General features: G+C 52.3%; 1 pseudogene; it reads left to right on the top strand.

Moving 5' to 3' along the window:
- Positions 1-7,392: 7,392 nt before the first annotated feature.
- LOC147961254 (uncharacterized) lies at positions 7,393-8,286 on the top strand (annotated as a pseudogene).
- Positions 8,287-17,045: the final 8,759 nt, after the last annotated feature.

Genomic DNA, 17,045 nt, shown 5'->3' with positions numbered 1-17,045 from the left:
TAGACGCTAGATGAGACAACATTAGTGCTAAACAGAAGCAACTCCACTCCAATTTAAAGTAACTAATTACCAACAATAAGCTAGTAATAGAGAACAACTTTGAACAAAAGTAGCAATATCATATCATCTTTATAAGCAACTTTCTTTCTACGAGAGACAACTTTAGTGCTAAAAATAGGCAAGTTTACTGCACTTTCTCCTAATTAATTTTCTCTAACATTCTCTTAACTTCCTCATAGGTACTTCTAAGTTGCATATTCTCCTAACTTCCTCACCGATACTTCTAAGTTGCATATTGTTCATGCTTGTATGTTGTTGTTTCTAAACTGCCTATGATAATATGAAGTCGTCTACCATTGATACTCTTGTGTCTGCTATTGCTAACTACGATAGGCAACTTGGTGGTCAATTTTGGCAACTTTAGAGTGTTTGCAGGCAACTTAGAAAAACAATGATAAACTACTTCACAATATTGTAGGCAACTATTTTTGCAAAGTTTGGCAACTAAGCAACAATGATAGGCAACTAATTACCAATAGTAGGCAATTAGGCATCAATGGTAGGCAATTTACAACATGTATATGCAACTGCACATCAATTGTAGGCAACTGACTATCAAACAATAGGAAAATGAGCAACCATGATAGGCAAGTTGGGATAATGTTAGTAAAATGCACAAGTACACATAGTGTAGTGAAGTTGTTTTGTATGTAGCACTAAAGGGGCCTTATGCTTTGTGTGATTTTTCTTATTTTTTACGCAAACAAACCTAATAGGAAGTCCTACTAGGCCAAAGAGAAGAAGTTGCTCCCCTATAGCACGATAGTGGCCTCCTTCGCACCCAAAGTTGCCTAAAAAAGTATCCAGCTGCCCACAATCAACCATAGAGTTGCCTAAAAGAAAGTATCCAGTTGCCCACTATCAACAAATAGTTTGCCTAAAACCATGTATCCAGTTGCCCAATCCTCACGAACAGAAATATTTACCAAGACCCAAAAGTTGTCTGGTGAATGCATTGGAGTTGCGTAAAAACACCCCAAAAGTTGCTGGCCTTTTTAAGTACAACTCCGGTGCATATAAGTCACATAGTTGTTTTCTTTTCTACCCCCAACGGGCGCTTCTAGGTGAACTTAGTCTTTTCTATCTGTGGTTGTGTTTTTCAATACTCGAAGTTGTTGTTGCCACCTCCTTGTTACAATAGAAATGGTTGGCGCAGTGGGGACGACGTCTCACGTCTCCTCCTTTATGAGGCATCTAGTTTTGGACGTCGTGTTTCTTCGGGAGCGGCGGAGAGGGCTTTGTCAGACATCGGTGGGAGGTTGGTTGTTGGGTTAGCATCTCCATTTGTAGTGCGAGCTCTTTGTCCATCTCGGGGGCCTTGCTTAGGAGGTGCGGATTCTGCTCCTCTTGTCATCTAAGAAGATGGGAGCTGACTTGATGTCGGAGGGAGCAATGGAGGCCGAGGGGCCCGGAGAACGCCCTGTCATCGTTCATTTTGGAGGATTTTAGACGTACGAACTTGTTGAAACAAATTAGATGACCGTCGTTGGATGGTTAAAAGTGTCTAGAGAGGCCGATTCTGAATTTTTTTAGGGCGATTTGGTGATCCACATTGGAGTAGTCTTTATGGTAGGCGATTTAGAGGTGAAGCTAGTCAATTGGTAGTCATGATAAGCAAGTTAGAAGGTTCCTCCATTGATAGGTAGTCATACTAGGAGAAAAATGAGTTGCTTTTCTATAGCATCAAAGTTGCCTCTATAGCACACAAAGTTGCTCCAAAAAAGTTCGTTGAAACATACTCATATGAAATCTAGTTTTGAAGAACTCGTCTTGAGAAACCCAACAATGAAAACGGATTTGAATTTTTACATTCTAATCAAAAGTTACAACTTTTTAAAGTTTTTGATCCCCTAATAAATGCAGGTGGGATAGATAATGTGAGCGTGATCGTGCACAGGTGGGTGGGTTTCCTTTTTGGGTTGTCTTGGTCACTTGCAGGGTTGCTCTTTCCTTTTCTGAAAGAGCGCTCGTTCCTGCGATTGGGCGCCCGTGCGCCAGCCAGTCACGTCCATAGAAGATGAACTTCCCTTCGAGATCGTTTTAGTGATCTACACTTGTGGACATGGTTATTGACCTGGCGTGGAGGATTGTGCATATGTTGTGTTTGACTAGTTAATACCCCGTAGTGTTAAAAAAAGTCTTATATACCGAAAAAGCTTTCGCCCCGCTTTATATATAAAGCACCGATCATCAAGCATGCAGTATAAACACACGCCACCGCAACACACGCACACACCCAGAGCAGGATACATAGGCGCTGAGCACAGCAACACCAACCCTAGCACTACCACGACGAGGAGATGAAGCTACATATGACGGACCATGAGCTTCAAGGCGGCGCCTTCAGGAAGGACACGACACCGGAGCGTCGCCACCGCCCGATCCGAAGATCAGAGTTTCCCCTGGAGCCGCATGCCGGGCAGTGAGAACCGCGACGACACCTTCAAGAAGGGAACGATCTTCGCCGCCGCCGGTCCATCCGAAGATAGAACAGGTTTTCACCTCGGCCAACACCCATCGCCACAGACCGCCACACCCCGGCCACCATGCCGCCCACACGGCCATGGTGATTGGGCAGCACCAAGGCACGGGCTCCGCCCAAGAGCACCGCGCTGCCACCACCAGGGCCGCCGCCCAGGCATCCACGACCTTGACACCACCTCACCCGAGACCCGCCGCAACCCCAGCGAAAGAGACGAGCAGAAAGGTCCCACCTTTCGCACCGCTGAGCGACCCCCAGCGTCGGGACACAATAGGCCGGCCAAAGCTGGCATCCACCAATCCGTCCTGCTGCCCCGAGCGCGAGACGAGCTCGGTCCTGCCGCACAGAGACGGGGACGAGGTCAATCCTGCTCCACCGTGCGCGAGACGAGCTCGGTCCTGCTGCACCATGCGCGAGACGAGCTCGGTCCTGCAGCACAGAGAGGGGGACGAGGTCAATCCTGCTGCACCGTGCGCGAGACGAGCTCAGTCTTGCTGCACCGTGTGTGAGACGAGCTCGGTCCTGCTGCACCGTGCGCGAGACGAGCAGTGGACCACAGCTGGGAGAGGACTAGCCCTTTGATCGGAGTCGCGCTTGGGCACTGAGGAGATGGGCCGAAGGTCGAGACGGTCTAAACGCAGACGAGCCGACGCCGAAGAAACCGGCCGCTGCCGCGGGAAGAACTGTCGAGCCACCGTGAAGCTGGCACGCCACCGGGAGGACACCACCGCCGGACCTCCCCACGCCGCCGCCCATGGCCGGAGCAGCGGCCACACCCGGCCGCTGCCCTACCTGCGTCGCCCGGCGAGCTCCAAGCGCCGGAGCCACCGGGCACGCACCACCGATGCCACGAGCCGTCGGCCGACCCCCAACGCCAGATCCGGTCGGATCCAGCAAGAGACCAGCCGGCCCCACCGCCAACACCTACCAGAGCCACCTCCACCCCCTGCACCCCGCCGTCGAGTCCAATCGCCGTGCCGCGAGCACACTGACAACCAGCGCCACCACCAGAGCTACCCCCACCGCGAGGACCTGCCGGAGCACCACCAGCCCAAGCCAGCCACCGCCGCCAAGGGCAGCCACGCGCCACCGAGACGCCGATGACCAGATCTGGCCGCGCCAGATCAAGGGCCGGGCACCACGGGCACGCCCGCGAGCAGCCATCCCCGTGATCCCCAGGGGCCACAGCGGCCCATGGCCGCGCACAGGAGCCCGCCGTCGCTGCCCGAGACCACGCCAACGCGCCCCGCCACCAGCGCGCCGCCACCCGCCGAGGAGACCGCCCACGACGAGCCCACCGGCAGAGGGGAGAGAGGGTCCCGCCGCCGCCGCCGCCGCCGCCGACGACCGGGCTTTGCCCAGCAGCGCGCCCCGGCGGCGGCGAGGAGGAGAGGAGGGGGAGGGGCGCGGGGCCGGCGGTGCTAGGTTTTCCCCCTCGGCCGCCGCGGGAGCGACGCGAGACGGGCGAGCTCTTTTTGTTCTGGTTGTTCAAAGGTCTTATATTACGGGATAGAGGGAGTAATATCTTGTGTGCTCAACAAATCCATGATAAGGCAGAACTGAAGTTATATAATAACAACCGAATCTAGTGTGGCTAGAAAACACGTGAACGATCGAAGCGAGGCCGGTTTGTTCGTGCTGACAACTGGATGAATTAGCACACCGCTGACAGTCAAATCTCATCATCTCTCTTCCTAAAAAGAAGAAAAGACAAAAAAAAGAAAAATCTCCAATCTCATGTAGATACCGGCGGCCGAGTGCCATCATCCCCAGCGCCGAGCTCTTCCTCTTCCTCCTCCTCGCCGTCCTGATCATCAGTAGGATAGGGATCATGCAGCCCGCTCCACCTCCCACCTCGTCTGTTAGGACCAAACAGATCCTTCAACTGCGCTGCATATCGTGCTCGGAGCTTCTCGTAGAACACAGCGAAGTCCTCCTCCTCCTTCCCGTCCAAGGGATCGTCGGCCGGCGCAGTCATGTCGGAGTCCACCTCGAGACTGGTCGGCGGCGCGTTCCTCTTCAGCGCACCCTCCTCGCCGGCGAGCTCCTCCTCCGCATGCGGCCGTGACTCCCGCGAAAGCACACAACCGTGCCTCTCGCGGAAACAAAACCGTGATTCTCTGAAAGAAAAAGAAAAACACGTTTTTTTGTGCAATTTTCTTTTTCGATTTTTTTATCAAGAAGCTAAGGAAGATCAGGGGAAAACCAAAACATCGAAAAAACCCGGAAAAAAACCGTTTAAAAAGCCGAAAACACATGCGAAAAAATAAAAAAAAAACAAAATTCAGGGGAAGCATTCAGAGCGCGACACGTGACGAATGGCTAAAAGCGCGTCAAATGGTGTTGATCGTTCCGAGGCTCCTAAAAAAGCACTCGTTAACTAGTTGCTCTCCCGTCTTCATGTTCCTCTCCGGAATGGATACGCATTGGGCTAGCCAGTTCCTAGTTTGTCGGGCTCAACTCCTAATAGAGAAAAGGATGTGACAAATACATATATGTTGGGCCAAACATGACACTTAGGCCCTGTTTGGTTCGGCTGTTGATTTCTAAAAGTAGTTGTAAAAAATCTGCTGTGGAAAAATAGCTGTGGAAAATCTGATATGAAAGGACTCCGACAGTGCTTTACACTCTGATACAAGATGTGTGTGTGGTGGGGAGGGGGGGAGAGGAGTCTGGACAGTAGTCACGTAAGACTCCGACACCCGAGGCCCACTAAATCCTCCCCTCCAGATCTCATTTCCTTCCACTCTGCCCCTTCTTCCCCTTACTTTGTATTCGCACCCTCCACCTTCATCACTGTCGTTGTACCTCTCCGACTGCCACAGAGGCATTACTGGACGTCCGCAACCAGTCTCGACGCGTCCGCTCGCCTTTTACGACGGCACTGTCCGCAACAGTTTGGTTGTAATTTAGTGCTTGTCAGTATTGACACACAGTGCTGGTGTTATGTATTCTGGGAGTTCTTTTGAACCCCATCTCATGTAAACTGTGCAAAACCACTAGACCTTGAAGGATATACAGAGTTATTACGGACTGATATGTTGTACTTCCTCGATTTCTTTTTACTATGCATATAAAATTTGTTTGAAGTTAAACTATACAAAGTTTGACCAAATTTATATCAAAAAACATAAAACATCTACAATACAGTATGAAAATATATATCATGATGCATCTAATAATGTTGATTTCATACTGTGAATGTTGATTTTTTTAATATAAAATTAGTCAAACTTTACTAAGCTTTGATCAAATTTTATTCACAGACTAAAAGGAAACAGAGAGTATCTCTCAACTAATCTCTCGTCTTCCCTGATTTTTCATGACACGTCAGCCGGTAGATATCATCCGTTAAATCCATCCATAGCTCTAGGAAAGCTCTAAATTTTGGAAACAAACAATATTAGGAAAAGGGGAGTGCCATGCAACACCCAAACCAGGAATTAACCGATTGGTGTACTGTATTGTCTTCCACGGCACCATGCAATATCCTTAAGAATATTTCTGCAGACATAATGGAGTTAAGATATTTGAATATCTGATGCCGTTTTCTGGTATACTTTTAAGGGAATCACTGCACCGCAGTTGCCTGATTTTTAAATTTGAGCCAGTCGATCTTTTTGGCCGTTGGATGCAGATCAAACAGTGGTCAGCCCTTCTTCTTCCTCCAGCTTCTTCTTCCCCATTCCGCCGCACAGGCCGCCGGCCAAACCGCCTGCGACTGCCGCCCACGGCCGGCGGCACTCCCGCACAGCCTCGCCGGCCCCCTCCCCGGAGCCGCTCCCCACCGCCGATCTTGCCGTCGCCCCCCCCGGCCATCCCTGTAGCCGCGTTCGTGTCCGTTTTTTTTCTCAGGCAAGCCCTCACCACCGCCCCCACCCTAATCCCCAAGATAGATAATGGGGCAGCTCTCCGGCGAGCCCCTTTTCCTTCCTTCCATCTGACGAACTCTTAAAATCGACTGACCACAATTTGAAAATCAGTCGACTGACATTTAGCTAATATGAATTTTTAAGCATGGGAGGTTTTTTATTGCTTCTAATGCTGCCAAAAAAACTGAACGATCACACAAGAAACAGTAAAAAATCGTGATTGTGGGTAAGCCTTCCAAGTGGTGACGAAGTACAAAATTCAATCGTTGGTGGATATAATTAAGTAAATGGTAGATATATAGGAAATTATAAACATTTAGTTCAAACTTCTTGTATAATACAAATCTACTTTCATAAAAGTTCGCACACTAATATACTATAGCCTCGTTTAGCCTCCCAGATGGATAGCATTAGTCAAAATACTACTGAACATAGAACATAGCACAGTCGAATCTCCTCTCATCTCAGATAGACACCGGCGGCGGAGTCCCATCATCACCTGCACCAAGGTCTTCACCCTTCTCGCATCCTGATCATCACGGGGTTCGGGCTACTGCAGTCCCAGGGTGAAGGTGAGGAAACATGTGCTTTATGTTGAATAAACCCAAGTCTTAAAGTACTTAGGCTAGCATAGTTTGTTTTTCTTCAGTTTCGTCAGGTAGTTTCAGGTAGCAAGATTAGCTCGGTTTCTGTTGGACTTTTGAACAAGTTCTGCGCCCCTCCAGATCGCTCGTGGGATGGCACGAGCACCACGATCGGTGGTGACGCATTGTAAGGGGCCACGACCCCGTTTCCCTTGTTGCTTTCCGAAAATAAAGAGCAAAGAAGAAGAACAGAAAAGCTGCAAGTTTTACGCAGCACAAAACCTCCCTGCTCTTCCTGTCATCAGTGTTTTCCAGGGTGAGATCAAGGTGAGGTGAGGCAGATAGGCTAGAATTTGCCGACAATTGGCATCAGAGCCGGTTCCTGATCGGGGGAATGGCGGGCCCTGACGACTCCAGCGGCAGCAAGTCGCCGGCCACTCCGCGGGCGAAGGTCTCCGACGGCAACGAGCTTGCTGTGGCCGAGAGACCCACGGCGCGGATGGCGTGCGACATCGGCGATGCGGGATGGCCGCAGTTGACCCGATCCAACTACACCGACTGGGCTGTCCTGATGCAGGTCATGATGGAGGGTCGGTACCTCTGGGACGCCGTCCAGATAGGCACCGCCGAGCGCAGCGAGGATCGTTTGGCGCTCGAGGCGATCCTGCGCGGCGTGCCGCCGGAGATGGGACCCACACTCGCCGCCAAGGCAACGGCGAAGGAGGCGTGGGACTCTCTGAAGACGATGCGGCTCGGTGTGGCGCGGGTGCGGGAGGCCAAACTCGCGACGCTCACCAGGCAGTACGGCGACATCAAGTTCGCCGACGGCGAGTCGGTGGACGACTTCGCAATGCGTCTCACCGCGATGGTGGGACAGATGGCACAGCTCGGTGAGAACATCCCTGAAAAACGAGTTGTGAGAAAATTTCTGTCAATAGTTCCCAAATAGTTTTCGCAAATCGCTCTCTCGATCGAAACTCTGGTCGATCTCGATCAGCTCTCTGTCGAGGAGCTGACTGGGAGACTAAAAGCGGCGAAGGAATGCCATGAGTTGCAGCAGGCCACTGACGGCGTGGAGCGCCTGCTTCTCACTGAGGAGGAGTGGCATGCCCGTCTCAAGAACGGCGATTCACACGCTGGTGGCTCAGGCTCTGGCTCATCTCGAGGTCGGCGTGGAAGAGGCCGTGGGCATCGCGGCGGTGGCGGCGGACGCGGCCAGAACGAAGGTGCTGGCAGAGGAAACGCCGGTGGCACCGGCAACGACGATGATCGCGACAAGTGTCGCTAGTGCGGCATCAGCGAGCACTGGGCCCGCGAGTGTCGGAAGAAGAAGCGGGACGAGGAGGCGAAGGCTCTCCTCGCGGAAGGACAAGGCGGGGACGACGCCGATCCCACGCATCTCCTCATGGCGCAGGTGTGTGATATGTCCGTGCCCACAGGTGATCATGACGGGCACGTGGAACTGGTTGAGGAGCGCGTCGAGGCTCAACTGGGCCTCGCCACGGACGCGCACTCCGGCGTCTGGTACCTGGACACAAGGGCTAGCAACCACATGTCCGGGGAGGAGGCGTCGTTCACTGATCTCGCTCGCGGCGTCACCGGCACCGTCAAGTTCGGAGATGGGTCCGTCGTCGACATCCAGGGGCGCGGCAGCGTGCTCTTCACCGACGACGGCGGCGGGCACCGCGTACTGAGCGGGGTATACTACATCCCGCGTCTCCGGAGCAACATCATCAGCATGGGGCAGCTCGATCAGGTCGGGTGCAGGTCGGAGATCGAGCACGGCGTGTTCACATTGATCGACCCGCAGCAGCGCATCATCGCAAAGGTACGGCGAGCAGGCAACCGCCTGTACCCGTACCCGCTCCAGCTCGCGCGCCCCATCTGTCTAGTTGCGCAGTGCGCCACAGATGAGGCGTGGAAGTGGCACGCTAGATTCGGGCACCTTAACTTCCAGGCCCTCCGCAAGCTAGCTCAGCATGGGCTGGTCCGTGGCATGCCCGCCATCGACCACGTCGACCAGGTGTGCGACGGGTGCCTCGCCGGCAAGCAGAGGCGAAACTCCTTCCCCACGGAAGCGAACTTCAGAACCAAGGATGCCCTGGAGTTGGTTCACGGCGATCTGTGCGGACCAATCATGCCTGCAACCGCTGGAGGGCGTCGCTACTTCCTCCTCCTCGTCGACGACATGTCAAGGTATATGTGGGTCACGGTGCTTCGGTCAAAGGATGAGGCAGCCGGCGCGATCGCACGCTTTCAGGCGCAGGTGGAGACGGAGACGGGGCGCAAGTTGGGCGCCCTGCGGACGGACCGCGGTGGTGAGTTCACGTCCGTCGACTTCACCGACTATTGCGTCGAGCGCGGGGTGCAGCGTCAGCTCACGGCGCCGTACTCGCCACAGCAAAACGGCGTCGTGGAGCGGCGCAATCAGACTGTGGTGGCCATGGAAAGGAGCATGATGAAAGCCACAGCCATGCCAGGAGAGTTCTGGGGGGAGGCTGTCACCACTGCCGTGTTCATCCTGAACCGATCGCCGACGCGCTCTGTGATTGGCATGACGCCATATGAGGCGTGGCACGGCGAGCGACCAGCAGTGCACTTCTTCTGCACCTTTGGGTGTGTAGTGCATGTGAAGACGGTGAAACCACACCAGAAGAAGCTCGATGATCGATCCACTCCAATGGTGTTCGTCGGGTACGAGGATGGAGGCAAGGCTTATCGGGCGTATGATCCATCGTGCAAGCGTGTACATGTCACGCAAGACGCTGTCTTCGACGAGGCCGCACGCTGAAACTGGGCAGACACCCCTCATGGAGCTCAGGCTGAACATAGTGAGTTCTTCACAATTCAGTACCCCGCATACAAGGTGCAGATATCTCACCACGGCAGCGAGGAAGTGTTGGGTAACGTAGCAGAAATTCGAAATTTTCTACGCATCACCAAGATCAATCTATGGAGTAATCTAGCAACGAGGGGAAGCAGAGTGCATCTACATACCCTTGTAGATCGCTAAGCGGAAGCGTTCAAGTGAACGGGGTTGATGGAGTCGTACTTGTCGTGATCCAAATCACCGATGATCCTAGTGCCGAACGGACGGCACCTCCGCGTTCAACACACGTACAGCCCGGTGACGTCTCCTACGCCTTGATCCAGCAAGGAGTGAAGGAGAGGTTGGGGAAGACTCCATCCAGCAGCAGCACGACGGCATGGTGGTGAAGGAGGAGCGTGGCAATCCTGCAGGGCTTCGCCAAGCACCGCGGGAGAAGATGAGAACCTGGGAGAGGGGGAGGGCTGCGCCAAGACTTGGGTTCAGCTGCCCTCCCACCCCCCACATATATAAAGGGGCAAGGGAGAGGGGGGCCGGCCCCCTCAGATCCAATCTGAGGAGGGGGCGGCGGCCAAGGGGGGTTGCCTTGCCCCCCAAGGCAAGGGGGGCGCCCCCCCTTTAGGGTTCCCCCAAACCCTAGGCGCATGGGCCCTAGGGGGGAGGCGCCCAGCCCACTAAGGGGCTGGTCCCTCTCCACATACAGCCCATAGGGCCCTCCGGGGCAGGTGGACCCCCGGAACCCCTCCGGTGGTCCCGGTACAATACCGGTAACCCCCGAATTCTTCCGGACCGTATGATGACTTCCCATATATAAATCTTTACCTCCGGACCATTCCGGAACTCCTCATGATGTCCGGGATCTCATCCGGGACTCCGAACAACATTCGGTAACCACGTATATCTATTCCCTATAACCCTAGCGTCATCGAACCTTAAGTGTGTAGACCCTACGGGTTCGGGAACCATGCAGACATGACCGAGATAACTCTCCGGTCAATAACCAACAGCGGGATCTGGATACCCATGTTGGCTCCCACATGTTCCAAGATGATCTTATCGGATGAACCACGATGTCGCGGATTCAATCAATCCCGTATACAATTCCCTTTGTCTATCGGTACGATACTTGCCCGAGATTCGATCGTCGGTATCCCGATGCCTTGTTCAATCTCGTTACCGGCAAGTCTCTTTACTCGTTCTGTAACACATCATCCCGTGATCAACTCCTTGATCACATTGTGCACATTATGATGATGTCCTACCGAGTGGGCCCAGAGATACCTCTCCGTTTACACGGAGTGACAAATCCCAGTCTCGATTCGTGCCAACCCAACAGACACTTTCGGAGATACCTGTAGTGTACCTTTATAGCCACCTAGTTATGTTGTGATGTTTGGCACACCCAAAGCACTCCTACGGTATCCGGGAGTTGCACAATCTCATGGTCTAAGGAAATGGTACTTGACATTAGAAAAGCTTTAGCAAACGAACTACACGATCTTGTGCTAGGCTTAGGATTGGGTCTTGTCCATCACATCATTCTCCTAATGATGTGATCCCGTTATCAACGACATCCAATGTCCATGGTCAGGAAACCGTAACCATCTATTGATCAACGAGCTAGTCACCTAGAGGCTTACTAGGGACATGGTGTTGTCTATGTATCCACACATGTATCTGAGTTTCCTATCAATACAATTCTAGCATGGATAATAAACGATTATCATGAACAAGGAAATATAATAATAACCAATTTATTATTGCCTCTAGGGCATATTTCCAACAAGAAGAATCTCTGTCGCAGACTCCGTCGACGCCGCAGACTCCGGCTAGCGCTCACGGAGAGTCAGCACCCAGGTCCGCGGCCATGTCGACGCATACTCCCTCGACAGCAGGGAGCAGCCAGGCGGGCTCATATGCAGAACGAACACCTGCAGCAATCTCCACTCCAGTGGGCGTGGAGTTCGTCTCTCCTCCGTCTGGGACCCTTGTGCTTGATGCACATGATCTGGCCCGTGCGGCTCACCGCTTTTGCCGCGTCGCCGATCTTTTTGACGAGTCTGAAGACATGGTGCAGCACACTGAAGAGCTGTTGATCGCGTCCGCTGAGGAGCCAAACACTTTCAGAGAAGCTGAGCGCGATCCAAGCTGGCGAAGGGCCATGCTCAAGGAGATGGGGTCCATCGAGGAGAACAGCACGTGGGAGCTGGCACATCTTCCCGCCGGTCACCATGCCATCGGCGTGAAGTGGGTTTTTTGCGTGAAGCGGGACGCCGCCGGAAACATCGTCAGGCACAAGGCCCGGCTTGTCGCAAAAGGATTTGCGCAGAGGCAGGGGATCGACTTCGATGAGGTCTTTGCTCAAGTGGCTCGACTGGAGTCAGTGCGCGTTCTCCTTGCTCTCGCCGCGCACGAGGGGTGGGCGATTCACCACATGGATGTGAAGTCGGCCTTCCTCAACGGCAACCTGGCAGAAGAAGTGTATGTCCAGCAGCCGCCGGGGTTTGTTGCCGCCGGTGAGGAACACAAGGTACTGCGTCTACGAAAGGCACTGTACGGACTGCATCAGGCTCCGAGAGCGTGGAACGCCAAGCTTGATGCAACGCTTGTCGCCATGGGTTTTCGCCGCTGCGCCTCTGAGCATGCGGTCTATGCGCGCGGTCCAACATCGAGCTTCTTCTTCTGGGGGTGTATGTGGATGATCTGGTGATCACCGGAGCAGATTCGAGGGAAATTGACAGCTTCAAGACAGAAATGAAGGGCACATTCAGAATGAGTGATCTCGGGCTGCTATCTTATTACCTGGGCATCGAGGTGCGCCAGGAAGCAGCCGGGGTGACCATTGCTCAGAGCGCGTACGCTAACAAGATTATGGAGAAGGCTGGACTGGCTGGGTGCAACCCGAGTCCGACGCCCATGGAAGCACGTCTGAAGCTGAGCAAGGACAGCACAGTGGCTCCATATGATGCAACAGAATACAGAAGCTTGGTGGGGACGCTGCGCTACCTCACGCACACATGGCCTGACATCACCTATGCCATGGGCTATGTGAGCAGATTCATGGAGTCGCCCACTGTCGAACACCTGACGGCGGTGAGGCACATCATCAGATATGTGGCGGGGACACGCAGTTTGGGCTATCACTTCCCGCGCCGAGGAACTGGAGAAGCCGACCTCTTTGGGTACAGCGACAGTGACATGGCCGGCGACATAGACGACTGCAAGAGCACGACGGGGGCACTGTTCTTCATTGGAAAGAGCCCTGTCATCTGGATGTCACAGAAACAGAAGGTGGTGGCCCTCTCATCTTGCGAGGCAGAGTTTATAGCAGCCACCACTGCTGCCTGTCAGGCGGTGTGGGCAGCAAGACTGCTCGCAGAGATCACCGGCGATAAGCTGTAGGTGCCAACACTTCTGGTGGACAACAAGTCAGCCATCGCACTCTGCAAGAACCCGGTACTGCATGATAGAAGCAAGCATATCGACTTGCGGTACCACTTCATCAGAGAGTGTGTGGAAGAGAAAAAGATGGAGGTCGATTACATCAGAACTGAAGATCAGTTGGCTGACATCCTGACAAAGCCTCTGGGACGAGTCAGATTCATTCAGCTGCGTGACAAGATTGGGATGAAGAAAATAATGCAGGCAGACTAGAGTTTAGGGGGTGATTGTTGAATAAACCCAAGTCTTAAAGTACTTAGGCTAGCATAGTTTGTTTTTCTTCAGTTTCGTCAGGTAGTTTCAGGTAGCGAGATTAGCTCAGTTTCTGTTGGACTTTTGAACGAGTCCTGCGCCCCTCCAGATCGCTCGTGGGATGGCACGAGCACCACGATCGGTGGTGGCGCAATGTAAGGGGCCACGACCCCGTTTCCCTTGTTGCTTTCCGAAAATAAAGAGTAGAGAAGAAGAGTAGAAAAGCTGCAAGTTTTACGCAGCACAAAACCTCCCTGTTCTTCCTGTCATCAGTGTTTTCCAGGGTGAGATCGAGGTGAGGTGAGGCAGATAGGCTAGAATTTGCCGACACTTTACATGAGCAGTGTAATGTGCTCGCATCCTTTCCAGCAGCACATTCATGTCCATGTCCTCCACCGCTTCCCAATCCAAGGGATCGTCGTCCATCGCAGGAAGGTTGGAGTCCACCTGCACCTCCATCGCTTGCTCCACCTCTCGCTTGGTGCAGCCGTCTTCTTCCTTCCTTTTCGTGGCACACCCCTCGAGACCGGTCGGCGGCGCCTTCCTCTTCAGTGCACCCTCCTCGCCGCCGTGCGCCTCCTCCGCCTCATGGGTGCGATGGTCGAGCGGAAGGCCCATGCTGTTCGTGGTGCGCGGCTTCAGTCCACCGTCGGCCCACGAAATCGGGTAGGCCTGATCCGCCGCGCCTCTCGACTCGCCGAGTGATTTACTGGTTTGCAAGTCGCCGATGTGGTTGGGGATTGTTGTGAGGAGGGGGCGGCGGCTTGCTGTATATAAACGTGGACACAGACCCTATTTATCTGTCCGGACTCCGTATCGCGATCGATCCCCTCGGTCGTATGGTGTCCTTCCTGTTCCTCTCCGGAACGGATACGCATTGGGCTAGGCCAGTTCCTAGTTTGTCGGGCTCAACCATAGTTTTAAATAGACGGCTATAGCTCCGTTATAGCCTGCTATAGCCTTTTCAGTAGGGTGCCGCTAAATGGTCGCCTTCACAAATAGCCCGCTATAGTCTGCTATAGTCCGCTATAGCTTCGCTATAGCTGATTTGAAGGCCTGCCGCTATTTTCCATAGCCCGCTACTTAAAACATTGGGCTCAACTCGTAGGAAAAAAAAGATGCGGCAAATACATATATGTTGGGCCAAACATGACACTTAATATATCCAAAAAAGTTTGCAATAACTAGAAGGAACTTTGTTATAAAAAAAAGGATCTCTGTTAATATAAAAAAGAACTCCAGCAAAAAAAGATTCCTAATATTTTCTTTTTGCCACAAATATCTCAGCCACTAAGAGCATCTCCAACACGGACTCTCAAACAGCCCGCATATGTTTGAACCGCTCAGTCCGGACGTATTATGTTATCCAACGCAGTCCTGTATCGATCCGCTCGGCGGTCCAGACACACTTTTCCCTGCAAACCGAATACAAACTGTGTGTGTGGGGAGGGGGGGGGAGTCCGAACAGCAGTCACGTAAGATTCTGACACCTGAGGCCCACTAAATCCCCCTCCCGATCTCATTTCCTTCCACTTTGCCCCTTCTTCCCCTTGCTTTGCATTCGCACCCTTCACCTTCACCACTGCCGATGTACCTCTCCGACTGGCACAGAGGCATTCCTGGACGTCCGCAACCAGTCTCGACGCGTCCGCTCGCCTTTTACGACGGCACTGTCCGCTACAGTTTGGTTGTAATTTAGTATTTTAGTGCTTGTCAATATTGACACAGTGCTGGTGTTATGTATTCTGGGAGTTCTTTTGGATCCCATCTCATGTAAACTGTGCAAAACTACTAGACCTTGAAGGATGTACGGAGTAATTACGGACTGATGTCTTGTACTTCCTCGGTTTCTTTTTACTATGCATATAAAATTTGTTTGAAGTTAAACAATACAAAGTTTGACCAAATTTATATCAAAAAACATAAAACATCTAGAATACAGCATAAAAATATATTTCATGATGCATCTGATAATATTGATTTCATAGTGTGAATGTTGATTTTTTTAATATAAAGTTAGTCAAACTTTACAAAGCTTTGATCAAATTCTATTCGCAGATTAAAAGCAAACGGAGAGTATATCTCAGCTAATCTCTCGTCTCCCCTGATTTTTCATGACGCGTCAGCCGGTAGCTATCATCCGTTAAATCCATCCATAGCTCTAGCAAAGCTCTAAATTTTGGGAACAAACAATATTAGGAAAAGGGGAGTGCCATGCAACACCCAAACCAGGAACTAACCGATTGGTGTACTGTATTGTCTTCCACAGCATCCTGCAATATGCTTAAGAATATTTCTGCAGACATAATGGAGTTAAGATATTTGAATATGGATGCCGTTTTCTAGTATATTTTTAAGGGAATCAGTACACCTCAGTTGCCTGATTTTTAAATTTGAGCCAGTCGATCTTTTTGGTCGTTGGATGCGCAGATCAAACGATGGGCAACTATTCTTCTTCCTCCAGCTTCTTCTTCCCCATGCCACCGCACAGGCCGCCGGCCAAACCGCCTGCGACAGCCATCCACGGCCGGCGGCGCTCCCACGCAGCCTCGCCGGCCCCTCTCCCCGGAACCGCTCCCCACCGCTGGTCAGCCCTTCTTCTTCCTCCAGCTTCTTCTTCCCCATTCCGCCGCACAGGCCGCCGGCCAAACCGCCTGCGACTGCCGCCCACGGCCGGCGGCACTCCCGCACAGCCTCGCCGGCCCCCTCCCCGGAGCCGCTCCCCACCGCCGATCTTGCCGTCGCCCCCCCGGCCATCCCTGTAGCCGCGTTCGTGTCCGTTTTTTTTCTCAGGCAAGCCCTCACCACCGCCCCCACCCTAATCCCCAAGATAGATAATGGGGCAGCTCTCCGGCGAGCCCCTTCTCCTTCCTTCCATCCGTCGAACTCTCAAAATCGAGTGACCCCAATTTGAAAATCAGTCGACTCACATTTAGCTAATATGAATTTTTAAGCATGCTAGGTTTTGTACTGCTTCTAATGCTGCCAAAAAAACTGAACGATCACACAAGAAACAGTAAAAACTCGTGATTGTGGGTAAGCCTTCCAAGTGGTGACGAACTACAAAATCCAATCGTTGGTGCATATAATTAAGCAAATGGTAGATATATAGGAAATTATAAACATTTAGTTCAAACTTCTTGTATAATACAAATCTACTTTCATAAAATTTCGCACACTAATATACCATAGCCTCGTTTAGCCTCTCGGATGGATAGCATTAGTCAATGTACTACTGAACATAGAACATAGCACACTCAAATCTCCTCTCATCTCAGGTAGATACCAGCGGCGGAGTCCCATCATCAACTGCACCAAGCTCTTCACCCTTCTCGCATCCTGATCATCACGGGGTTCGGGTCCATCGCAGGAAGGTTGGAGTCCACAGTGAGGACGTATCCTATGCACCGGTTCAACTCGTGCAACGAATGTACCTGTAGATTCTGGGCCACTGGATTCATAATAGATGGAACAGATTTATCACAAGAAGGGCTGCAGGTACATTTTACGCCCTGGACCTTGCAGAA

Source organism: Triticum urartu, chromosome 7A (assembly GCF_056163025.1).
Source record: "Triticum urartu cultivar PI428250 chromosome 7A, HENAU_Tu73, whole genome shotgun sequence".
In the NCBI taxonomy this organism is placed as follows: Eukaryota; Viridiplantae; Streptophyta; class Magnoliopsida; order Poales; family Poaceae; genus Triticum; species Triticum urartu.
Note: the sequence above shows the minus strand (reverse complement) of the source record. Positions and strands in the feature narration are given on the sequence as shown.